We start from the raw sequence: 27,042 nt of genomic DNA on the forward strand, positions 1-27,042 counted from the left end.
ACTTCAGGGTTGGCTTGTTGCAGACAAGGGATACTCCCTGCAAACTTGGCTTATGACACCTGTGAGGAACCCCACCAATGAGGCATAAGAGCAATACAACCAGAGCCACATGACCACCAGGTGTGTCATTGAGCAAGCCATAGGCATGTTGAAGATGCACTTCAGGTACCTGGATAGGTCTGGAGGTGCCCTTCAGTACTCACCAGCAAGGGTCTCCAGAATAATCATGGTGTGCTGTGTCCTGTACAACATAGCACAGCAGAGAGGTTTAGAGGTGGAGGAGGATGAAGGCGCTCATCAGTCATCCTTTGATGTCAACAACATTGAAGAAGAGAAAGACAATGAGGAGGAGGAGGAGGAGGCAGTGGTGGGTGGATAAATGGGGAGGTGAGGTGGGTGAATCTAGGTAAATCAGCAGCTGTACTCATTTTTCCTGACCTGGTTTGGTCATTAAACCACTTCCTGCTTTGCAGCCAAGACCTGGGCACTGTGCTTCTCCCGTTTACCTTTTCTGCCACCTCAAGCCAGGCTTTCTTGGTAGTTGAACCAAGTTTCTTTCTCCCATCACTTGGGTAAATTATCTCCCTCTTGGTTCTCACTGCACCCAGCAGTACTTCAAGTGAAGCATCCATGAACCTGGGTGTTTTCCTTGCTCTCTTTGAATCCATAGCTTTTTTTCCTCCGTTCTCCTCCAAAATCCATTTTTGCATTGGTCCTTTAAATAGTGCACTTTAGATCGCGTCATGCGGATGTGCATTACACCCGCTGCACAGCTTGGAAATGCACAACCTGGAAGCAAAAATAATTGCCTTCAGTTAAGTTGCAATCACAGATTCCGACGCAGTCGTTTGACTTCTGGATTTCCCACATGAAAGTCTAACCTCCACTCTGTTCCCGGCTCCAGGTAAAAATCATGCCCCCTGACTCCTTTTAGAATCTTTAGTCACAATAACTCCTGGTGATGGCAGTTCTGCAATGCCAATTCAGAGCAGCTATATGTGATGTGTGCACACCTCAGGGCCACCAAGGCCATCTGTGCCTTTTAATCCCTGATTGATCATCCCAAGCATCCGGAGTACTTTAACAATTAAAGCCCATTCTGTGACTAACCTTTCTCAGTCTTCCCATTACTGTCTTTGTGCAATATATTCCCAAGGCAATTCTTCACACCCTGACTGAGTGTGTACTGGAAGTGAATGGCTGAAAAACACCTGCAAGTTCTCAGATAGAGCTAATTAGATTTTTTGAAAAATCGACACCATTCAAATCCCACTGTAGCCTAAGTTTCATCTATTCTTCTCAATGACCTTCACAGGAAGGATGCTGTAACCATTCATGCTAACAAATTTAGTGATCTGATCAGATCAAATGGTTGCATTTTGACCTCTTGTCAGGTTCATCTTTCATTTATGCACCTGGACTTGACAGGCTGCACCTTAACCCTTTCACTTTAAAAAAAATTCTAACGTTTGATATTTAAAGCTCAAAAACAGATTCTGGAGTTAATGCGTGAAACAAAAATACGGAATGCTGGAAATATACAGCAGGTCAGAAGGCATCTGTGCAGAGAAAGGACGGGTCACGGCGTTTTAGGTGTGTTACCTTCGTCAGACCTCACGTGAATGCATTTCAATGTTGTTTATTCATACGTAAATAGTGATTGTTTGATTTGTGACTAGGTTGTGGTCCCTTTGTTTCCTTTCACTTGTAAAACTAGTGTAATTCTAAATGTTAAAAACACAACACTGAAGGACAGACCATGTGAATGATTCATAAGTTCCTGAGCACCATGCCAGTTTACCATTGCAAATTTAGCCACTATTGTTACTTAGTTTCTAAATCTATTTTTGGCATAGTTTTGTTTACCATAGGGTCAGAGCTCAAATACCAGGGGACACAAGTTAAAAATTAGGAAGTTAAGCAGAACTTTTTCATCCAATAGAGTGTGGAGTAAGTGACCAGGGAAGGCCTCTGAAGCAGACCGTATAAATGGGTACAAGAGACAATTCGATGGGTTCCTGGAGAGAGAAAGCATTGAGGGCTGTGATGCAAACATGGGTAGTGAGTATTTTTCTGTCAAAGAGAGATGGCCATTATAACTGTCTATAAAATTGTCCTGATCTAATGCTCTTATATTTTACTATTGACTTTCTTTATCTACTTGGTCATAAAACTGAAGTAAAGCTGGAACCTGCTAATCATTAATTTCACAGCAAGTAAACAAACTGTTTTTGCATCTCTAGCACAACCGTGGTTCTAGCGGAAGAGTCACTGAGAAATTATGGGGTTAATTTTGACTGGAAATAAAAAATCAGGAGAGATGTAGAACGAGTTGTTGTTTGGTATCATCTGTTTTACACTATTGCACAAAGTCAAAATCACCCCGGACCTTGAGCAGCAACTGGCGTCACTGCAGTGCATCCGCTAGGCTGAGAGTTTTATGGATAGCACGTTTCAGGAGGTGGTCACCCCACAGCTTAAGAGAGTTCAGGCAGAGAGGGACTGGGTGACCGTCAGACAGACTAGGAGGACCAGGCAGGTAGTTCAGAAATCCCCGAGGGCCTCTCGCTCTCTAACCAGTATCCAGTTCTGAATACTGGCAGGGGAGAGGGTTCTCCTGGGGAGTGCAGCCAGAGCCAAGACCAGAGCATCATGGGTGGCTCAGCTGTACAGGGGGAGAGGAGACAGGTCGGTAGAGCAATAGTGGTAGGAGATTCCATAGTTAGGGGAGCACGTTCCCCTCCAAGTCACACACAGAGTCATAGAGTTATACAGCACGGATAGAGGCCCTTCGTCCCATCGTGTCCGCGCCGGCCATCAGCCCTGTCTACTCTAATCCCATATTCCAGCATTTGGTCCGTAGCATTGTATGCTATGGCATTTCAAGTGCTCATCCAAATGCTTCTTGAATGTTGTGAGGGTTCCTGCCTCCACAACCCTTTCAGGCAGTGAGTTCCAGACTCCAACCACCCTCTGGGTGAAAAAGTTCTCTCTCAAATCCCCTCTAAACCTCCCGCCTTTTACCTTGAATCTATGTCCCCTTGTTATAGAATCCTCAACGAAGGGAAAAAGCTCCTTAGTATCCATCCTATCTGTGCCCCTCATAATTTTGTACACCTCAATCATGTCCCCCCTCAGCCTCCTCTGCTCCAAGGAAAACAAACCCAATCTTCCCAGTCTCTCTTCATAGCTGAAGCGCTCCAGCCCTGGTAACATCCTGGTGAATCTCCTCTGCACCCTCTCCAAAGCGATCACATCCTTCCTGTAGTGTGGCGACCAGAAATGCACACAGTACTCCAGCTGTGGCCTAGCCAGTGTTTTATACAGCTCCATCATAACCTCCTTGCTCTTATATTCTATGCCTCGGCTAATAAAGGCAAGTATCCCATATGCCTTCTTTACCACCTTATCTACCTGTTCCGCCGCCTTCAGGGATCTGTGAACTTGCACACTAAGATCCCTCTGACCCTCTGTCTTGCCTAGGGTCCTCCCATTCATTGTGTATTCCCTTGCCTTGTTAGTCCCTCCAAAGTGCATCACCTCGCACTTTTCCGGGTTAAATTCCATTTGCCACTGTTCCGCCCATCTGACCAACCCATCTATATCGTCCTGCAGACTGAGGCTATCCTCCTCGCTATTTACCACCCTACCAATTTTTGTATCATCAGCGAACTAACTGATCATACCTTTTACATTCATATCCAAGTCATTAATGTAGACCACAAACAGCAAGGGACCCAGCACCGATCCCTGTGGTACCCCACTGGCCACAGGCTTCCAGTCACAAAAACAACCTTCGACCATCACCCTCTGCCTTCTGCCACTAAGCCAGTTTTGTATCCAAAGTGCCAAGGCACCCTGGATTCCATGGGCTCGTACCTTCTTGACCAGTCTCCTGTGGGGGACTTTATCGAAGGCCTTACTGAAATCCATCTATACCACATCCACTGCGTTACCCTCATCCACACGCCTAGTCACCCCCTCAAAAAATTCAATCAAATTAGTCAGACATGATCTTCCCTTGACAAAGCCATGTTGACTATCCCTGATTAATCCTTGCTTCTCCAAGTGGAGACTAATTTTGTCCTTCAGAATTTTTTCCAATAATTTTCCTACCACTGATGTTAGGCTCACTGGCCTGTAGTTCCCCGGTTTTTCCCTACTCCCCTTCTTGAATAATGGTATTACATTAGCGGTTCTCCAGTCCTCTGGCACATCCCCTGTGGCCAGAGAGGTTCTGAATATATGTGTCAGAGCCCCCGCAATCTCCTCCTTTGCCTCACACAGTAGCCTGGGATACATTTTGTCCGGGCCTGAGGATTTATCCGTTTTTAGGCCTGCTAAAACCGCCAATACCTCCTCCCGCTCGATGTTAATATGTTCGAGTATATCACAGTCCCCCTGCCATATTTCTATGTCTACATCGTCCTTCTCCATAGTGAAAACAGATGCAAAAAAGTCATTTAGAACCCCTCCTACATCTGCCGGCTCCACACACACATTGCCATTTTTGTCCCTAATGGGCCCTATTTTTTCCCTAGTCATCCTCTTACCCTTAATATACTTATAAAACATCTTAGGATTTTCCTTTATTTTGCTCGCCAGTGTTATTTCATGGCCCCTCCTTGATCTCCTAATTTCTTTTTTAAGTATCCCCCTGCACTTTTTGTACTCCTCTAGGGCTTCCTCCGTCTTTAGCCTTTTGTATCTGCCAAAAGCCCTCCTTTTTTCCCTAATCCATTCTCGTATATCCCCTGACATCCAAGGTTCCCTGGAGTTCTTGGAACCACCCTTGACCTTTACGGGAACATGTTGCCATTGTATGGTCTCAATCTCCCTTCTGAAAGACTCCCATTGCTCCGATGCGGATTTTCCTACAAGCAGCTGATCCCAGTCCATTTTGGCCAGATCCTGCCTTATCCTATTAAAATCGGCCTTCCCCCAATTTAGAACCTTTATTTCCGGCCCCTCCCTGTCCTTTTCCATGACCACCTTAAATCTCACCGAATTATGGTCACTCTCACCAAAGTGCTCACCTACTAGCACTTCTTCCACTTGGCCGGCCACATTCCCTAGAATTAGGTCCAGTACCGCCCCCTCTCTTGTAGGACTTTCTACATGCTGGCTCAAAAAGCTCTCCTGGATGCACGTTAAGAATTTTGTACCCTCTAAGCCTTTTACACTGAGTATCCCAGTTAATATTGGGGAAGTTGAAATCCCCCACTATTATTACCCTATTATTTGCACAATTTTCTGAGATTTGCCTACATATCTGTTCCTCTATCTCCCCCTGACTGTTTGGGGGCCTATAGTACACTCCCATCAAAGTGCTTGCCCCCTTTTTGTTTTTAAGCTCCACCCATATGGCCTCATTAGAGGAACCTGCTAATATATCATCCCTCCTTATGGCAGTAATTGATTCTTTAATTAATATTGCGACCCCCCCCTCCTCTTATACCTCCCCCTCTGTCTCGCCTGAAGATTCTGTACCCCGGAATATTGAGCTGCCAGTCTTGCCCCTCCCTCAACCATGTCTCTGTGACAGCAACAATATCATACTCCCATGTGTTTATCAACACCTTCAGTTCATCCACCTTATTCGCAAGACTCCTTGCATTAAAATAGATGCCATCCAGCCTTGCCCTCACATATTTGCCCTGTCTTCCAAGCTGACTTGTTTTTTTCTCTATATTTGGCTGCACATCACCCCCTATTGTAGCTCCACTCTGTATCCCATCCCCCTGCCAAGTTAGTTTAAACCCCCCCCCAACAGTGCGAGCAAACCTCCCCGCAAGGATATTTATCCCGCTCTGGTTCAGGTGCAACCCGTCCGACTTGTACAAGTCCCACCTTCCCCAGAAGCAGGCCCAGTGATCCAGGAAACTGAAACCCTCCCTCCTGCACCAACTCTTTAGCCACGCATTCATCTGTTCTATCCTCCTATTTCTATACTCACTAGCCCGTGGCACTGGGAGTAATCCAGAGATTACAACCTTTGAGGTCCTGCTCTTTAATCTGCGACCTAGCTCCCTAAATTCTTGATGCAGGACCTCATCTCCCTTCCTACCTATGTCGTTAGTCCCAATGTGGACCACGACCTCTGCCTGCTCACCCTCCCCCTTGAGAATGCCCTGTAGCCGCTCAGTGACATCCATGACCCTGGCACCAGGGAGGCAACAAACCATCCTGGAGTCACGTTTACGGCCACAGAAACGCCTGTCTGTTCCCCTTACGATAGAATCCCCTACCACTATAGCTCTTCCACTCTTTTTCCTCCCAGCCTGTGCAGCAGAGCTACCCCTGGTGCCAGGAAGTTGGCTGCTGCTGCCTTCCCCTGATAAGTCATCCCCCTCAACAATATCCAAAGCGGTATATTTGTTTGAGAGGGGGACGGCCACAGGGGACCCCTGCACTGCCTGCCTGCTCTTCTTACTCTGCCTGGTGGTCACCCAATTACTTCCTGCCTGTACAACCTTTACCTGCGGTGTGACCACCTCACTAAATGTGCTATCCACGACGTTCTCAGCATCGCGAATGCTCCTTAATGAATCCATCCGCAGCTCCAGTGCCGCAATGCGGTTTGTCAGTAGCTGCAGCTGGATGCATTTCCCGCACACATGGTCGTCAGGGACACCGGAAGGGTCCCTGATTTCCCACATAGAGCAGGAAGAGCATAACACGGGGCTGGGCTGTCCTGACATGACTTACCCTTTAACTCATTAATTCAAATTAAATGAATCCCACCAATTTCACTTCAATTAAAAAGGTATACTCAAGGGCCCTTGCTGAACAGCAGTCCCCCACTACACAACAGAGACCAGAGAATCCACAAACTCTAACCTTAGACAAATTCAGCAGGAAAATACTCACCAGCCAATCACTTACCTCTTCCTTGGTGACGTCCCACTTGGATTACTTTTTGCTTCTTATTTATCTTAGGTCCAGGAGTTAAGTCCCTGTGATGTCGCACAGTAGTTGTCTCTTGGTGCAGGTCTGCTGCTGCTTTTATTCCACAATCTCAGTCTTCTCCTCTCAGGTCCACTACCGCTCTGCAGGAAAAGTTTGGAAAAGCAAGGCAAAGCAGCACCTCCTTCCCCCACTTCCCCAAACTCCCACACTTACCGAACTCTCAGCACACTGTGTAATATCCACACACCGTGCAGTCCACACTGACAGGCCCCTGTATTTCTACAGTTGAGACTCAGATGAGTCAGGCCTGCCCCACCTTCAGGTACCAATTGAAACTAGCTAACCAATTAACTTGCTACAGCAGCTCTCTGCTGAAGCCTGACAGAAACTTAGAAATTTAAACTTTTAAATTGACCTTAAACAGTTGAAGCAATATGCACTAGATTTAAAGAGATTAACCCTTCAACTCCCACACTTACCAAACTCTCAGCACACTGTGTAATATCCGCACACCGTGCAGTCCACACTGACAGGCCCCTGTATTTCTACAGTTGAGACTCAGATGAGTCAGGCCTGCCCCACCTTCAGGTACCAATTGAATCTAGCTAACCAATTAACTTGCTACAGCAGCTCTCTGCTGAAGCCTGACAGAAACTTAGAAATTTAAACTTTTAAATTGACCTTAAACAGTTGAAGCAATATGCACTAGATTTAAAGAGATTAACCCTTCAACTCCCACACTTACCGAACTCTCAGCACACTCTCAGCACACCATCCCGACTTGGAAATATATCGCCGTTCTTTCATCGACGCTGGGTCAAAATCCTGGAACTCTCTTCCTAACAGCACTGTGGGAGAACCTTCACCACATGGACTGCAGTGATTCAAGAAGGCGGCTCACCACCATCTTCTCAAGGGCAATTAGGGATGGGCAATAAATGCCGGCCTCACCAGCGGCACCCACATCCCATGAGCGAATAAAAAAAAGACAGGTGTTTCTGCGACCGCAGACATGATTCCAGGATGGTATGTTGCCTCCCTGGTGCCAGGGTCATGGATGTCACTGAGTGGCTGCAGAACATTCTGGGGGGGGGAGGGTGAACAGCCAGAGGTCGTAGTCCACATCGGAACTAGCGACATAGGTAGAAAGAGGGATGAGGTCCTGCAGGCAGAGTTTAAAGAGTTAGGAAAAAGATTAAAAAGCAGGACCTCAAAAGGTAGTAATCTCCGGATTACACCCAGTGCTACGTGCTAGTGAGAATAGAAATAGGAGGATAGAGCAGATGACTGCGTGGCTGCAAAGGTGGTGCAAGGGGGAGGGCTTTAAATTCCTGGGGCATTGGCACTGGTTCCGGGGGAGGTGGGACCTGTACAAGCAAGACGGGTTGCACCTCAACAGGGCCGGGACCAATATCCTTGCGGGGAGGTTTGCTAGTGCTGTCGGGGTTGGTTTAAATTAGCTTGGCAGGGGGATGGGAACCTGAGTGTGGATTCAGATAGGGGTAAAGTCAGAACTGGAAATGGAAAGCAGAAAATTAGTGAGTGAGTCTGGAAGGCAGAGGGAACGAAGGTTAGAAAATAAACAACAGAGGAGTTTGGCAGTCCTTAAATGTATTTACCTTTTAAGGTAATGCAAGGAGTATAGGAAATATGGTGGATGAGCTGAGGGCACAGATAGACACGTGGCAGTATGATATCTTAACCAATACAGAAACATGGCTTAAAGAGGGGCCGGACTGGCAGCTCAACATCCCTAGTTACAGGGTTTTCAGACGTGATAGAGATGGGGATAAAAAAGGAGAGGGGGTGGCAATTTTGGTTAAGGAAACAATTACAGTTGTGAGGAGGGATGATATTTTAGAAGAAGCATCAAATGAGGCCTTATGGGTTGAGCTAAAGAACAAAAAACGGGCAGTCACACTACTGGGAGTGTACTTTAGATCCCCAAACAGTCAGAGGGAGATAGAGGAGCAAATATGTCGGCAAATTGCTGAGAAGTCCAAAAACAATAGGGCAGTAATAGTAGGGGATATCAACTAACCTAATATTAACTGGGATACAAACAGTGTGACTGGTATTGAGGGCACACAATCTTAAATTGCATACAGGGGAATTTTTTTAGCCAGTATATAGCAAGTCCAACGAGAGGGGGCTGGATTTAGTTCTAGGAAATGAAGAGGAGCAGGTGGGAGAGCATTTTGGTGGTAGTGATCATAATACAGTTAGTTTTAGCATAGTTATGGAAAAAGGACAAAGACAGAGCAGGAGTTAAAGTTTTCAATTGGGGAAAGGCCAATTTTACTAAACTGAGAAGTGATTTAGCAGAAGTAAACTGGAAACAGCTACTTGACGGTAAATCAGTGTCAGAGCAGTGGGAGACATTCATAGGGGTGATTCAAGAGGTTCAGGGTAAACATGTTCCCACAAAGAAAAAAGGGAGGGGCTGCCAAATACAGAGCCCCCTGGATGTCAAGAAGCATTCAGGGTAAGATAAGGCAGAAAAAGAAAGCTTATGATAGACACCGGGAACTCAATACTAGCTTAGAGGAATATACAAGGTGCAGGGGTGGAGTTAAAAAGAAACTAGGAAAGCAAAGAGAGGTAAACTATGTGTGGAGGCATAAGATGTGGGTATGGTTCTGAATAAATACTTTGCATCTGTCTTCACAAAGGAGAGGGATGATACAGGGATTGAAGTTAAGGAGGAGGAGTGTGAAATATTGGATGGGATAAACATAGTGAGAGAGGAAGTATTAAGAGGATTAGTATCTTTGAAAGTGGATAAATCACCAGGGCCGGATGAAATGTATCCCAGGCTGTTAAAAAAAAAACAGGGAGGAAATAGCGGAAGCTTTAACAATCATTTTCCAAACTTCACTGGATACAGGCATAGTACCGAAGGATTGGAGGACTGCTAACGTTGTACCGTTGTTTAAAGAGGGAGCGAAGGATAGATCGAATAATTACAGGCCAGTCAGCCTAACCTCGGTGGTAGGCAAATTATTGGAATCAATCCTGAGGGACAGGATAAATTGTCACTTAGAAAGGCATGGACTAATCAAGGACAGTCAGCACGGATTTGTTAAGGGGAGGTCGTGTCTGACTAACTTGATTGAATTTTTCGAGGAGGTGACAAGGAGGATCGATGAAGGTAAAGCAATTGATGTAGTCTACATGTATTTTAGCAAGGCTTTTGATAAGGTCCCACATGGCAGATTGGTCAAAAAAGTAAAGGCCCATGGGATCCAAGGGAATGTGGCAAATTGGATCCAAAATTGGCTCAGTGGCAGGAAGCAAAGGGTAATGGTCGACAAGTGTTTTTGCAACTGGAAGGCTGTTTCCAGTGGGGTGCTGCAGGGCTCGGTACTAGGTCCTTTGCCTTTTGTGGTATACATTAACGATTTGGACTTAAACGTGGGGGGCATGATTAAGAAATTTGTGGATGACACAAAGATAGGCCATGTAGTTGATATTGAGGAGGAAAGCTGTAGACTGCAGAAAGATATCAATGGACTGGTCAGATGGGCAGAAAAGTGGCAAATGGAATTCAATCCAGAGAAGTGTGAGGTAATGCATTTGGGGAGAGCAAACAAGGCAAGGGAGTACACAATAAATGGGAGGATACTGAGAGGTGTAAAGGAAGTGAGGGACCTTGGAGTGCATGTCCACAGATCCCTGAAGGTAGCAGGACAGGTAGATAAGATGGTTAAGAAGGCATTTGGAATGCTTCCCTTTTATTAGCCAAGGCATAGAATATAAAAGCAGGGATGTTATGCTGGAACTGTATAAAACGCTAGTTAGGTCACAGCTTAAATACTGCGCACAGTTCTGGTCACCACATTACAGGAAGGATGTAATTGCACTAGAGAGGGTGCAGAGGAGATTTACGAGGATGTTGCCAGGACTGGAGAATTTCAGCTATGATGACAGATTGGATAGGTTGGGGTTGTTTTCCTTGGAACAGAGGAGGCTGAGGGGTGATTTGATTGAGGTGTACAAAATTATGAGGGGCCTAAATAGAGTGGATAGGAAGGACCTAACGGAGGGGTCAATAACCATGGGGCATAGATTAAAAGTGATTGGTAGAAGGATTAGAGTGGAAATGTGGAAAACAAATTTCACCCAGAGGGTGGTGGAGGTCTGGAACTCACTGCCTGAGAGGGTGATAGAAGCAGAAACCCTCAACTCATTTAAAAAATACCTGGATGTGCACCTGAAGAGCCGTGACCTGCAGGGCTACGGACCAAATGCGGGAAAGTGGGATTAGGCTGGTTGGCTCGTTCCTCAGCCAGCACGGACACGACAGGCCGAATGGCCTCCTTCTGTGCCGTAAATTTTCTATGATTCTATACCTCCCATGAGTGAAATAAAACAACATTTAATTATTATATTTTAGTAATTCATTGTTCAGGTACAGACAATTGTTGTTATTCCCATTTTTGGAAATTCTGAACTTAAAAAACAATTGATCTTCTTGATAGGATTTCAGCATCACAAACCTGGTCATAAATCATATGCACATTGATGCCTATTCAGAGAGATTATGCTGCTGCCTGGAGCCTGCAGACATACACAGCATATTCTAGCCAACTTATTACTTCCCAGCATAGTGCAGTGCACATTAAATTGAGTTGTGATGCTGTTGGTCTAATCAGCTGAAGGTTTTTATTTTACACTTGATGTAACAATGCCAACCAAAGAGTCTTGTGGACAATTCTACATGTAGTTGCTTATACTGCCGATCAAACTAGTGCAATATTCGTATCTGCTATAGCATAATGACTCTAAATCATACTGAAATGTGTGGACGTCATATATCATATGCTTGGCAACATGCTTTCTGAAATGGTGTTTGAATTTAGAATTCAGAGCCGTGAGATTTAAAAGGATCATGAAGTGTATAATAATTAATATCTGTGAAACATACATTTCAGTATTTTAGATGTTACTATATCCTGGGCTCATAAGACTGATGTACCCAGGAGATTTGCAACAACAGTGCCAAACTCATGGCCTATTGCATGGAATTGAAGCCCTAAGGATGCTTTTGTTTCTATGCAATGTTCAAAATCGGATTTCCAGAGAAAAATCCCCCCCCCCACCACCGTAAAACCATCTTGATCAGTGAATATGTTAATTTTCCTCTTTGTCTGAAATATGAACCAACTAATTATGAGACCAAAAACGTCACTGCTAACTTTTTACTCCAGCTGCCTAACTAACCATTGACAAAAATAGGAGCTAAAATTCTGGTCAGGGCCACGACAGGACCTGCCAGACCTTCGGATTGGGGAGCAGAAAATGGAATGAAACTTAGCTACATTGGGAATCCACCTTGTTTCTTTAGGTCCTGTCATTTTCTGGTGGAGGGAGATGCGGACAGATCATCCATCCAACACCCCACACCTAGTGGGCATGTCTGAGGGAGTTGCCGGCCTACCGCAGGAATTATGCTCTTAAAGTGCCTTGGAAGCTCTGCAGTCAAGGGTAATTGATCCTGAAGGGGATTGATTAACCTTTGCTGTGCTTGCAAATGACTAGCTGTGGAGTAGAAGATTTTTACTGCTGCTGCTTCTTCACGCTGGGAAGGGCCGTGGGAGGGACTTAACCTTGGACAAATGTGGAGCTCTGCTCTGCCACACTTGCACTGGCAGAACGGGACCCCTGAATTTCAGGCCCGTAGAATTTTCTGCCAATTCAGTCGTATGAAAGTCAATTTTCAAGAATTGACAAGAAGATGACCTGTCACCTTTGGCGTGATGTACCAAAGACAGTGAATTTGGAAAGAACAATATTAATGGATGGAAAATCAGGCAGTACTCCTGATGCTAGCCTGGAAGGAGGTGGAGATAGAAAAATTAAGGGCACAGAAAGGGGCCATTCAGCCTATATGCTTGTGTTAGTGCTAGCTCTTCAACTGGAGCTTCCTACTTATTTAATCTCATTCTTTGTCTATTCCCTGTAAATATCCTCTTCACAATGTATTCAATTCCCTGTTAGATGATGTAGTCCTTGCTTCAATAGCCACTCTGGTAAAGCATTCTAGATTCTAATAAGCTTCTGGATGAGAAATATTCTTCTAATTTCTCCACTATTATCTTATTACTATCATCACTTACTATCACAAGTAGACGAAAGAAGAAATTAGGAGAAATTTGCATTGGCACACATTCAATGGCCTGAATGGCCTCCTTTTGTGCTTTAATTTCTATGATGGCTCTATCATTGAAAGTTGAATGAGATGAATTTTCAGTGGCATTGCCAAATCATCACTTGGAAGTAAACATCTTTCAGGTCTATAGCTGCCCAGACACATTGCCTGTATGATCTTCAGCAAGGTAACAATTTTGAATTCTTGTTTTACAGAATTGTACAGGGCTCTGAAGTCGAGGATTAGGCGGAAGCCCCACCACCCTCATTCCAGCCACTTGGGAACTACAAAATATCTTTCTATTGCTTGGAGCAAACTCTCTCGAAGCTAATCTCTTAGTGCAATTCAAAAACCTGAGGTAAGGCTGGCATTTTTTTTAAAATTAATTGTTGGGCTGTGGGCATCGCTGGCAAGGCCAGCATTTGTTGCCCATCCCTAATCTATGTGGCTTGCTAGACCACTTCAGGGGATAGTTAACTGTCAACCTCATTGACATAGCCTTTTTAATTAATTGTGGAATCGCTCTTGCAGCAAGGCCAGTATTTATTGGCCATCCCTAGTTGCCCTGAGAAGCTGATGTTGGGCCTTTTTCTTGAATCACTGCAGCCTTATGGTAAAGGTCTTGCTATTCTTTTTAGCAGTTTGACGACAATCCGATAGCTTCACGGTCACTTTTTATTGATACCAGCTCTTTATTTCCAGATTTTAAAAATTGAATTCAAGTTCTAAAAATGCCATGGTGTGATTTGTGCTATTAATTATTAGTCCAGGCCTCTGGGTTACTGGTCCAGTAATATAGCCACTAAACTAGCTACCTATTTCATTATTCACACTGTAATGCAGAAGCCGACATTTAATATATAGATCAGGGTTGGCGAATGTACAGCCTCAGTGTCCTGTGCTTAGTGTTGTCATGTGCCCTGAAATAGGAGATGGGTCTCCCAGGCGCTCCCAGCCCAGGAGAACTGTGACCTTTAAATTTCATGCTGCAGCCGCATGCCCTCCACCGCCCCCCCCTGCTCCATGATGTCATCCCCCCAACCTCCGCCCCTAAATGCAATTAGGAGTGATCAGAAACAGGACCAGCTGGTGAAGGAGAGTGAGAGTCGGAGCATGGAGAGGTGCAAGGTTGGGCTGGAAGAGAGTGACTGGGGATAGGTGATTGGGACTTGAAGCGGGTGAGGTGTGTCAGGAGACTGAGTTTGGGACTCAGGGCAGGGGGCGAAAGGGAGAGGGTGACGGGAATGGGGGTCAGTGAGAGGGTGATAAGGGACTGGGGTTGGGAGATGGGGGCTCGGGAGAGAAAGGGAGACTGGTGAATAGGGTTCTGGAGATGGCTCGGGGTTGGGGGATCAGAGACTGGGAAATAGGGACTCGGGGGATGGAGGAATCTAGGAAAATGCAGGTCAGGGATGGGGGCTCGGAGGGGGAGAGGCAGACTACGGAATTAGGATTGAGAGATTGGGGTTCAAGCAAGTGGAAAGAGGGAGACTAGGGAATGGTGGTCGGGACACTGAGGTTCGGGCAGGGGGAGAGAGGGAAACTGGAGACAGGGGGTCGGGGGGATTGGGGCTTGGGTAGGGGTAGATTAATGGGTGGGGTAGGGTGGGGCAGGAGTGGGGCCCAGCATCTCCTACAAAGCCAGAAGCAGGAGCAGCAACATGGTGAGTGGGAGCGGCGCCGAGAGAGGAGCAGTCAGTAAAGGGGTGAATGAAAACTGGGGACCTTAGTGTGGGTAAACAGTAAAATATTGTTTCCACTGGTGGGAAAATGGGGAACAGGGAACAGAGACTGAGGATTTGCACTGTGCCCAGGGAGTATCACAAACTTTAATACATGGAGAAGATGCAGCCAGCTGCCCATAGTAGTTCTGATGAAAGGTCTTCGACCTGAAACGTTAACTCTGTTTCTTTCTCCACAGGTGCTGCCTCACTTGCTGAGCTTCTCCAGCATTTTCTGTTTTTATTGCCCATAGTAGTGCTGTGGAGTTGGGAGGAGCACTTCTGCTTCTCCACGCTCCACAGAAGGGGAAATAAAAAAAACTTTCCCTACCATTTCTTTAGCCGCCATGTTTTTGTAGAACTGAAAAAAGTAGTCAGAGCTTGCACGGCACATACTCCACTTCACTTTTCACGCATTTTGCAGAAGGGTCTTGAAATTGGCACAGGACCCTTCTTTACACGTTTAAATTGATCCAACGCTGATTTCAGGCAGCCGCCAGGGACACCTACAAACAGTGAGGACCAATATGGCAGAGGCCATACTGCCAGTGCAGATTAGGGGCAAGACCTCGCGCCCAGAAATTGGTATACATTGCGCCCATTTTACGCCCCAAAATTAGGGGGAAACACATACCAATTTCTACCCCAGTGTGTCCAAATAAGTTTTGCTGAATGTAGCCCATGCCAAGTGCCAGGATGCTGGATCAGGCCCACCGTGTAAATTGTGCTTGTTGATCAGCAAGGATGGACTATTGCATTCTTTACCATGTTTAAACATTTTAACAAGGTTAATAAACCCATTTGATAACTTTTATGAAAGAATTTGCATTTATATAACACCTTTCGCATCCTCGGGACAACCCAAATTGCTTCACACTCAATGGGGTACTTTTTTGAAGCATATTCATTGTTACACAGGCAAATATAGCAGCCAATTTGCGCACAATAAGGTTCCACAAACAGCAATGGAATCAATGACCAGGTAATCTCTTTTGGCTAAGGGAGGAATCTTGGCCAGAACATCAGGTGAATGCCCCTTCTCCTCCTCAAATAGCACCATGGGATCTTTTACGTCCACCTGAATAGGCAGACAGGACCTCGGTTTAGCGTCTATTCTAAAAGGCAGCACCTCTCATTATTGCACTGATGGGTCAGCCTAGGTTATGTGTTTAAGTCATGTAATGAAGGTTGAACCCACAACTTTCTGAATCTGAGATGATAGTGTTACCAATTGAACCAAGCTGACGCTTCCAGCAGGCTTTAAATAAATCTTTCCTGCTGTCAATCTTGCCAAGTAATAATTTCACACTCCCTTCACTTTACTTTTTTTCTTCTATGCTTAAAAACAGGTGCCTAGAATTTCTGCTGGGACTCTCTCGATCTCCTGCGGGGCAATATTGGCGGAAACCCTGAGAAATGGCGAAAACAGCCATACTATTTGTGCCATTTCTCTGGGAATATATTGGTGATCGACCTAAATGAGGGGAACCATTTACTAATTTGAAGGTAAGTCCAGGGCCTCAGATATACTTGAATTGAGGAGAAATGATACGAAGCTTGACCACGTTATACAGGGTGGGAATAGCTGGTCACATGCCTGACACCAATGACTATGACATCACTGGGTTGATTTCAGAAGTCGGTGCTCCTAGGGAGTGGGATTCACTGGGAGCATGTGTCGGGAAATTACATCATGCAGCCCATAATTCATCAAAATGAATGGATGGAAGGTCACAGGCTGAGCACCCACAATTTCCCAGCATGTGCTTCCACATCCAGTCGTGAATGGTGGTGGACAATTAAACAACTAACGGGAGGAGGAGGCTCTGCAAACATCCCCATCCTCAATGATGGCGGAGTCCAGCACGTGAGTGCAAAAGACAAGGCTGAAGCGTTTGCAACCATCTTCAGCCAGAAGTGCCGAGTGGATGATCTATCTCGGCTTCCTCCCGGTATCCCCACCATCACAGAAGCCAGTCTTCAGCCAATTTGATTCACTCCACGTGATATCAAGAAACAGCGGAGTGCACTGGATAGAGCAAAGGCTATGGGCCCCGACAACATCCCAGCTGTAGTGCTGAAGACTTGTGCTCCAGAACTAGCTGCGCCTCTAGCCAAGCTGTTCCAGTACAGCTACAACACTGGCATCTACCCAACAATGTGGAAAATTGCCCAGATATGTCCTGTCCACTAAAAGCAGGACAAATCCCATCAGTCTACTCTCAATCATCAGCAAAGTGATGGAAGGTGTCGTCGACAGTGCTGTCAAACGGCACTTACCAATAACCTGCTCACCGATGCTCGGTTTGGCTTCTGCCAGGACCACTCGGCTCCAGACCTCATTACAGCCTTGATCCAAACATGGACAAAAGAGCTGAATTCCAGAGGTGAGGTGAGAGTGACTGCCCTTGACATCAAGGCAGCATTTGACCAAGTGTGGCACCAAGGAGCCCTAGTAAAATTGAATTCAATGGGAATCAGTGGGAAAACTGGAGTCATACCTAGCACAAAGGAAGATGGTAGTGGTTGTTGGAGGCCAATCATCTCAGCCCCAGGGCATTGCTGCAGGACTTCGTCAGGGCAGTGTCCTAGGCCCAACCATCTTCAGCTACTTCATCAATGACCTTCCCTCCATCATAAGGTCAGAAATGGGGATGTTCACTGATGATTACAAAGTGTTCAGTTCCATTCGCAACCCCTCAAATAATGAAGCAGTCCGAGCCCGCATGCAGCAAGACCTGGACAACATCCAGGCTTAGGCAGATAAGTGGCAAGTAACATTCGCGCCAGACAAGTGCCAGGCAATGACGATCTCCAACAAGACAGAGTCTAACCACCTCCCCTTGACATTCAACGGCATTACCATCGCCAAATCCCCCACCATCAACATCCTGGAGGTCACCATTGACCAGAAACTTAACTGGACCAGCCATATATATAATGTGGCTACAAGAGCAGGTCAGAGGCTGGGTATTCTACGGTGAGTGACTCACCTCCTGACTCCCCAAAGCCTTTCCACCATCTACAAGGCACAAGTCAGGAGTGTGATGGAATACTCTCCACTTGCCTGGATGAGTGCAGCTCCAACAACACTCAAGAAGCTCGACACCATCCAGGACAAAGCAGCCCGCTTGATTGGCACCCCATCCACCACCCTAAACATTCACTCCCTTCACCACCGGCGCACAGTGGCTGCAGTGTGTACCATCCACAGGATGCACTGCAGCAACTCGCCGAGTCTTCTTCGACAGCACCTCCCAAACCCGTGACCTCTACCATCCAGAAGGACAAGAGCAGCATGCACATATGAACACCACCACCTGCATGTTCCCCTCCAAGTCACACACCATCCCGACTTGGAAATATATCGTCGTTCCTTCATCGTCGCTGTGACAAAATCCTGGAACTCCCTTCCTAACAGCACTGTGGGAGAATCTTCACCCCACAGACTGCAGCGGTTCAAGAAGGCGGCTCACCACCACCTTCTCAAGGGCAATTAGGGATGGGCAATAAATGCCGGCCTCGCCAGCGATGCCCACATCCCATGAACGAATAAACAAAAAAGTGAGTGGGAGCTCCGGATCATGGAATCACACCTCATCTTTTATGTGTCAACCATTTGATTCCCCAGGACCAATACAACAAGGGCGAAACTCCTCTGGTGTATGAAAATGCAGCATGAATTTCCAAAAAGCTTTTCCTACTATTTTAGTTTATTACTGTAATATTAGTGCCTAATTAAGCACCACAGTGCATGAAACAAAAGCTTACAAAGCCAGCTGGCCTAGGAAGGAAGTTTATTTTCCCTGCAAGCAATCTCAGGGTCAAACGGCATATCGATACAAAAATGAATTTGACCTTTGTGACTGATTCCACAGTGCTAGTAGTAACTGAGGAAAATAATGAACTAAACTCCACTGAGGAAGCATGATAACATTTTTCGAAAAGGAAAAGGAAATTATGGACTCAAAAATTCATCCACCTTCAAAACATGGTTATCAAAGTACCTGGAGCGCAGAGACTTGCTGAAAGTGGTTAATGGCCTCAAAGGGATGACAAAGGTGAAGGAGGCTCACAGTAATAACCTGCACAGAAGGCAGTGGTTAGACTGGAGACATGAAAATAAACAGCCATGTTTTTGTACCTCAGTATCAGGGAAGAGAATTTGCCCACTGAGTCCACAGATTCAGGTAATCATTCACAATATAAAAATACTAACTGGGCATAAATGGAACTGATTTTAAAATGGTAAATCTATGTAAAGATGAGCTGTACGTGTATTTTAATAACAGATTAGCAAATGGTGGGTTGTGCGGAATGAACCTCCATTGCCCGCTTTCATCTGTTGTGCTCCTAATTTGTGTGGTTGATGGTTATTTTGTATAAAGCACTAATCTTTAAAATGTATCCTCCACTTAATTACCCCAATATGCATTATAGAAACAATGGAAAGCACTGAGTTAAATTGGGTATCCCTCTGTTAGCAATTCTGCACCCTTCATATATCAAATTTACTTGTGCTGTTATTGATTTAATGAACTTTGATGCTCGATTAAAAACTCATAATAGATCATCGACTCACCATGTAGCCACTAACAAAATCCATCAAAGTCTGCGACAGGAACACTTAACACAAACATGGATGATGCAGAAATAATTTAGGAACTATTTTCCTCAAGCCTACATATCGACTCAATGGACTATTGGAATTTAAATTAGTTATTTAACAGGGTGCAAGACTTTCAGAGGAGTACTGCAGTTAATACTTGAAGTTGATTTTGGTAGGCAATGAGTAAAGAAAAAATTCTGTAACTCAACAATGTCCAGCAATCATGATAAATGGTTTGAGCACATGTGTTTGAGGTGAATTTGCTGCTGAAATAACAATTCAATGTTCTTTTTAAGCCCCTCTAGGAATCCTTCAAATTGGAAGTAGTTCCTCAATGACTTATTCTCAATATCATTTCTTGCCACCATTACTTTAAGTGTTCTTTCCAGGAGTGAGAGATTGTAAAGGATAGTTGTGATTCTTTCTTTCAGTGGCAATATTATTTAGCTATCAAAGATTGTTCTCAAAGCCCCAAGTTACGGTTTGTTGTCTGGTTCAAGTCATGGATAATGCATAGTAAGATATGATAGAATGTGAAGCAGTGGGTTTGTTGTTTAGGTGATATTTAGCTTCCTTATCTTGATTAAGGTTACCCACCAGGATTATTCGCTCTCCTTTATTCTTTACATTAGCTTAGAGCACCATGCCTCTGCCCTGAGCCTCTATCAGGTGGAACTGAGACATATATAAGCTAGCTGAGTACCATGATGATATGTGTGCACTTTTGTCGTTCCCTGCTGAATCAGAATCATTACTAAATGTCGACAATCAGTACAGTGGTCTCTCAGATAATAAAATTACCTCATACAAAACTTGCTTCCAAAACCAATCCCCCTAAAACCCAATACCATAAAATGATCCAAAAAGGTCTTACAAAGTCTTGGAATACACATTTCATTTGGGAGATGGGTGATATTACAGAGGTGGAAGTAATGGGCTGTAATTGGAGGAAATTTCAAATCATCCAAGACTGGATGTTGGACAAGCAGTCTGACAACACAGAGGCAGTAGAGGGGTTGAGAGAGGTGATGGTGAGAAAGAGCTGAGCATCATCAGTGTACATGTGGAACCTGATGTTGTGTCTTTGGATGATGTTGCAGAGGGGCAACATGTAGATGAGAAATAAGAGGGCCAATAATAGATCCTTGGGGGACTCCACAGGTAACAGTGCGGGGGGTAGGAAGATAAGTCATTGCAGGAGATTCCCTGGCTACGATTGGATAGTTTAGGCAAGGGCAGTCCCATTCAGCTGGACAACAGAGGAGAGGCTTTGGAGGAAGATGGTGTGGTCAACCGTGTCAAAGGCTGCAGGCAGGTCGAGAAGATGAGGAGGGATAGTTTACCATGGTCACAGTCACACAGGATGTCATTTGTGACTTTGTTAAGGGCCGTTTCAGTGCTGTGGCAGAGGTGGAAACCTAATTGGAGGGTTTCAAACATGGGGTTGCAGGAAAGATGGGCACATATTTGGGAGACGACAACACATTCAAGGACTTTAGAGAGGAAATGGACCAATAGTTTGCAAGGACAGAAGGGACAAGGGTGGATTTTTTGAGGAGTTGGTGATGACGATAGATTTGAAAGGTAGCGGGACAGTACCAGAGGACAGGGAACCATTTACAATATCATCTAGGAAGGGAATTTGTGTCTCCAGCAGTTTAATGGGAATAGAGTCGAGGGAACAGGAAGTGGGTCTCATGGATATGATAAACTTTGAGAGAGCATAAGGGGAGATAGGAGAGAAACTAGAGAGAGTTGCGATTTCAGGGCCAGGGCAGGGGGAAACTTGGCAGAAGTTTGGTTTGCTGGGAAAGGAGAAGGGAGGGATCCATCAGAGGCAGCTGAATGGATGGTCTCAATCTTATTGACGAAGAAGACCCTGCGCTCACGTGTTGTTGGAGGTGAGGGTGGAGGGGGCAGGGAAGAGGGGTTTAAGCAGACAGTTGGCAGTGGAGAAAAGATCTTTGCATTCCAGGATGATCCTGGAGCAGTGAGCGGCTATAGCAGAGAAGAGCAATAGTGCTTAATGTTGTCCAGCTAGATCTGGCGATGAATGGCTAAACCAGTTTTGTGCAATAAATGTTCAAGTCTACATCCCCTGGACTTAAATGAGCGAAGATGGTACCAGGGTGGGAGAGAGTAAGAGTTTTACCGGGGACATGGGCATCAAAGGAGGAGGTGAGGGTGTGATTGAGCAGATCGGTAACTGCAGAAGTGTTGTGGCAAATGGAGGGCCAAAGGCTAGATAGTCGTGAGTTTGATAGTACCGTTGTAAGCGACGTGGAGGAGAGTTTGTACCGGGGTGGACGCAGGAGGAAGTATGGTTGGGAGGTGGAAGGGGGATGTGAATGTTAATGATACAAAGAAGCGAACAGAGATGGCCTGACAATAAATCACTTTTTTGAAAATAACAGACGATCTCACATGGTATTGCACATGGGAATCAAGACCAATTATAGTTTTCAGGTGAAGTCAGGTTAGAGGGTGGGGGGGATAATTAAACCAGGACATGCAGTTCCCCTTTTAAAGTCAACTATTCTGCCCTTATTTTCATATAATATAAAACAAAAGAATTATTACTAGTTGATCTCCTGTGGCATTTTACACGTTAAGTGAGAGAATATGGGCACTCTCTTGCATATCTCATCACATTGCTGATTTCTCTCCGTCTGTCCTCTTCTGCTTTTGTCTTTCTTTTTCTCATCTCTGCTGCTTCTCCCCTTAACTCTTCTTATTGGTTCTGTCCTGTGCTACTTTACTCTGTGGGCTATAAATTGGGCCTTGTAGCGCCTGTTTTGTAGGCAATACGTGGCATCCTAAGAAACAAAAATGACGTCCGGAATGCGTGCGTACGCTTCTAGCAGCATGTAAAGTAGGGAGAATATCCGTGTGCAATGCTGATTTAAAGGGACAGATGCAATTTTGGAGCACCACGCTCCAGCCATCGCACTGTCTTAACCTCGCACAGTTGAACAGGTCGCAAACAGCATGGAGGACCCCCCACAAGTGCTTTTTAAACGGATCATGCAGAAGTTAGAAGTTAGTTGCTGGATTATTGTTTCTGGCTGCTGATGCATTTGTACCTGTTTTTGGAGGTCTCTTATACTTGAATACTAGGACTAAGGGACATAGCCTAAAAATTAGAGCCAGGGCTTTCCGGAGCGAAGTTAGGAAACACTTCTACACGCAAAGGGTGGTAGAAGTTTGGAACTCTTTTCCGCAAACTAGCTCAATTGTTAATTTTAAACCTGAGATTGATATATTTTTGTTAACCAAAGATATTAAGGAATATGGGGCGAAGGCAGGTATATGGAATTAGGTCACAAATCAGCCACGGTCTCATTGAATGGCGGAACATGCCCGAGGGGCTAAATGGCCTACTCCTGTCCCTATCTTCCTATAATAAAGTTTCAACACTCTACAGGGAGTGGGCTGGCTAGCTGACAGACAATAGCAAGGGTACTGGAAGAGTGGCAGGAGTGGGACAGGAATGCTGTCATCCTGAGAGAGGACAGCAGGTTCATGTTCCATGGAGCCACAGCTACTTGCTGCCTCCTGTTATGCGCCATCTTCTCCTGCAAGAAAGCGGGACGTGTGTCAGTGAGTGTCCTGCAAGATGTTTGGATGATGTGCCTGTCAAGGTTGAATAGCTGCCAGTGTGTGTGACCTGTGAGTTGTGGTGCGGCTTTCAATGGTGGTAATGTGTGAGGATGAGAGGAAGCATCTGATTGAAAGAGTTGAGTATTGATTGAATGTGTTTATTGGTAGGTGGGTGATGGGGGGTGTAGTTTGTGGAGCAGTGTATGCGGCTAATGGTGCAGTTGGTAGGAGACGCCACTTGACAGTTCACCTCACTCACCTTGACCACTCTTGTCAAAGCATTGAACTTCTTCCTGCACTAAATCCATGTTCATGGTGCTATGTGTTTGGCATTGACTTTGCCCCCTACTGCTCCCCATTGCATCAGGAACATATGTCTGGAAGGCCTCTTGCCTCCCCTCCCCCCCTGTGGATATAGGATGCCCCTCCTTCTGTCCACCTCTTGTACCAAGTACTCTAGTGCATCATCTGTCTTTTTCTTCTTTCCTTTGGGTGGAAGATGGTGGGTGGTATGGGGAAAAGTGCCACCAACAGGTGCAGGCTGCATTTGGGGTGGAGACTGCAGGGAAAATTGGCTCTCAGCAGCTCCCTTCCCTTCCCCTCCCCCAATCACTTGCGCTTCTCCTCACCCTATCGCATCCTTTTCCCTTTCACTTCCACCATGTACTTCCCTTCCTACCACCCCTCATTCTCATCACTACTCCAACCTCTTCCTCTTTGAATGAACCACTCAACCCCTGTATCTTCCCCTGCCCCGTACCTCATCCTAATCCAATCTTTCCCACTACCACTTTTCACCCCAAGAGCGGCTGTTAGCATTCAACTGGTGAAGGGCATGGTTTTGTTCTGCCCAATAATCTGTACTGACCCTTAATAAGAGCTGTCCTGTCCTGTCAAAAATGTATGCACTTTGCTCCATCGCTGTGCCTATCAACATTTACAGGACTTCATTGCTAAAGCAACATTTCCCTGTTGAAATCAAACATTTTTTCCAACACTCACCAACTCCAGAGCCCTGATTATTGAAATTTTCGACATGTATGCTCATTAAGTGACTCATTAGCTGCCTGCAAAGTGTTAACAGATCATTACTGCAATGTGCATGTTTGAAAGCTACCAGCTTCCATCCAGTTGTTAGAACTTTAGAGATAATATGGTTTTCTCATGGTTTTCTCATGGTTTTAGCAAAAGGGAATATTGGGCTCTAAGATTTTATTCTGATCAGGCATTGCCTGGTCATGGCTGGCATTACATTTGCCAACTGACTGGTAAGCGGGTGGGAAACCTGGAAAAACTTTTTGTGTGTTTTCTCGAGTGATCGAGACTAAATTGAAAGCCCTTAATGTTACTTCTGGGTTTCGCGTCTCCATGCTGCGCAGCGGGCGTACTGCGCACCCGAATGACATGCTGGGAACTGGTGTATTTAAAGGGCCATTGCAAGCATGGATTTTGAGGGAGAAAGGAGGAATGCGCAGAGATGCAGCATTACAGGAGTAAAGCAGCACCCCACTTTAGCAACTCATCTCTGGAGTTGTTACTGGCTGGTGTCAGGAGCAGGAGGGATATACTATACCCGGCTGACCGGAGTAAGCGCTCTACTTCTGCCATTAAGAAGGCATGGCTAGAGGTGGCAGAGGAGCTGAGCAGCAGGAGAACAGTGGCAAGGTTGTAGGTACAATGCAGGAAGTGATTTAATGACCTAACCAGGTCAGAAAAAATGAGTACAGTTATTGATTTACCCACAAACTGTGGTGTACATTACCCCCCCGTTCACTCTGTCTTGTCAAGCGTACCCCATCACATCGCTCCTCACACCCACTTAAGTCTTATCATCAACTTACTTCACTTTCTGTGCACTTCCTCACCTCCCTATTTGTGAACCCACCTCTCCCACTCACCCCAATCCAGATGCAATGTGTTCAATCTGTCTGATAGCCACCCTCTGATGCATCTGTTTCATTGTCAGCCTCGTCCATCGGGTGAACACGTCGTCTTCATTCACTCGCATGTTTGTTCTTTCTCCCCTTTTAGGAGAATACAGCGCAAAATGCACGGGAGGAGTAGGACAAAGGGGGCCCACCACAAATTGTGGCCCTGACAGAGGGCGGAGGGGGAGGCATTAGATCTCAGCTGCACGGTTGAATGCTTGGCCGTTGGAGATGGCGAGATTGGCAACCCACAAACGACTGGTGACAGAACTTGAAAACCCTTCACACATATCATGAATTGATGTTATCAATGAATGATCTGTTACACACCTCAGGATGCTCATCGCAACATCACTTCTGCGATGATTCTTAATATTGCTGTATGTCCCCTTCCAGGGCCTTCAAGGAGTGCTGAAGAGGCACACGACGTGGACGAGGGTGATTCCTCAGAGTAGCTCCATGCCTCTGAGGGCGCACCATCACATCAGAGCAAGCCATGCACCAGCGCAGATACTCACACCTCGGTGGGTCCTCTTAGAGAATTAGTTGGGTTGTCATCTGGTGATTCACCACTCACAATTGAGCACAAGTAGGGGCAGTTGTGGAGAGTCTATGTCAGTGGACCCACTCCTCTCCAAACTCTGCTCAGCTGGACACAGACACAGATGCTGAACCCCAGGGGCCAACCTTGGAAAGGAAAATAATAGAGGTACAGATGCACCTTTGCAACGTACTAGAAGACATGCCATGCTCACTCACCACAATAGTGGAGAGGATGGGGGAGTCTTTCCACCATCTACAAGGCACAAGTCAGAAGTGTAATGGAATACTCTCCACTTGCCTGGATGAGTGCAGCTCCAACAACACTCAAGAAGCTCAACACCATCCAGGACAAAGCAGCCTGCTTGATTGGCACCCCATCCACCACCCTAAACATTCACTTCCTTCACCACCGGTGCACTGTGGCTGCAGTGTGTACCATCCACAGGATGCACTGCAGCAACTCGCCAATGCTTCTTCAACAGCACTCCCAAACCTGTGACCTCTACCAACTAGAAGGACAAGAGCAGCAGGCACATGGGAACAACACCACCTGAACGTTCCCCTCCAAGTCACACACCATCCCGACTTGGAAATATATCGCTGTTCCTTAATCATCGCTGGGTCAAAATCCTGGAACTCCCTTCCTAACAACACTGTGGGAGAACCTTCACCATACGGACTGCAGCGGTTCAAGAAGGCGGCTCACCATCACCTTCTCAAGGGCAATTAGGGATGGGCAATAAATGCTGGCCTTGCCAATGACGCCCACATCTCATGAACGAATAAATAAAAAGTCCAACTCCAACATTAGTGGACTGATGGCGCAGGTAAGTGCGGGAATGTCTGTGATGGAGAGAATGGCAGCCTCCATTGAGCTTCAAGCACGGCACACAAATGAGTCCATTCAGGCCCTGACAATGGCGTTGCGGATTCAAGGTAATCAACATTCTGCCGCCTTAGACAGGCAGGCAGATACACTAGCACTGGCCTTACAAGGCTTCACACATGTCCTCCAGGCTGTTGTCCAGTACAGTGGTAGGAGTGATGTGGCCCTGGCCCGGGAGAGGGATGATGGCGAAAGGGGACATGGAATTGGGGACACCACTCAGAGCGCACCTACGTCTCACCCATTGCCTGCACCCCCCCCACCCCCAAACTGGTATCCACAATGCTGCCTCCTCTCTAGATGGCCAAATCTGCCCCTGCACAGGTCGAGCAGTCTTTGGCAAGGCCCTCACGGGCTCCAAAACCCAGAGGGCATTGGCCCAAAGCATCTCAGTAGGCAGGGCAGGGACCTGAGCAACCTGCCACTACCTCTGCTGAAGCCACAAGGGATGCAACCCGTAGAAGTAGTAGGAAGAGGAAGGCGAAGGGTGTCTGACTAAATGTCATGTTTTTGATTTCTCTTTGCTTTTTTTTATATTCACAATAAATGTCATGCTTGTCACCATCACTGCCACGTCTTGTCTATTCTTGAGTCCCTTTTGGAAAGCGCCCTTAGATGTCCCTCATCATGAATGGCAAGACTTGATGCCACCCATTGGGCACGTTTACAATGGGTGTGTTTGTGGTTGTAGGACT

General features: G+C 46.0%; 1 long non-coding RNA gene across 1 annotated transcript; it reads left to right on the forward strand.

The window, feature by feature from the left end:
* The first annotated feature begins 1,967 nt into the window (after nt 1–1,967).
* Nucleotides 1,968–19,548, forward strand: LOC137322555 (uncharacterized). The gene is made up of 4 exons (XR_010963173.1): nt 1,968–2,061; nt 13,276–13,418; nt 16,131–16,287; nt 18,413–19,548. It is a non-coding gene; the product is annotated as an uncharacterized lncRNA (long non-coding RNA).
* Nucleotides 19,549–27,042: the final 7,494 nt, after the last annotated feature.

The sequence above is a fragment of the Heptranchias perlo genome, chromosome 6 (assembly GCF_035084215.1).
Source record: "Heptranchias perlo isolate sHepPer1 chromosome 6, sHepPer1.hap1, whole genome shotgun sequence".
Taxonomy (NCBI): Eukaryota; Metazoa; Chordata; class Chondrichthyes; order Hexanchiformes; family Hexanchidae; genus Heptranchias; species Heptranchias perlo.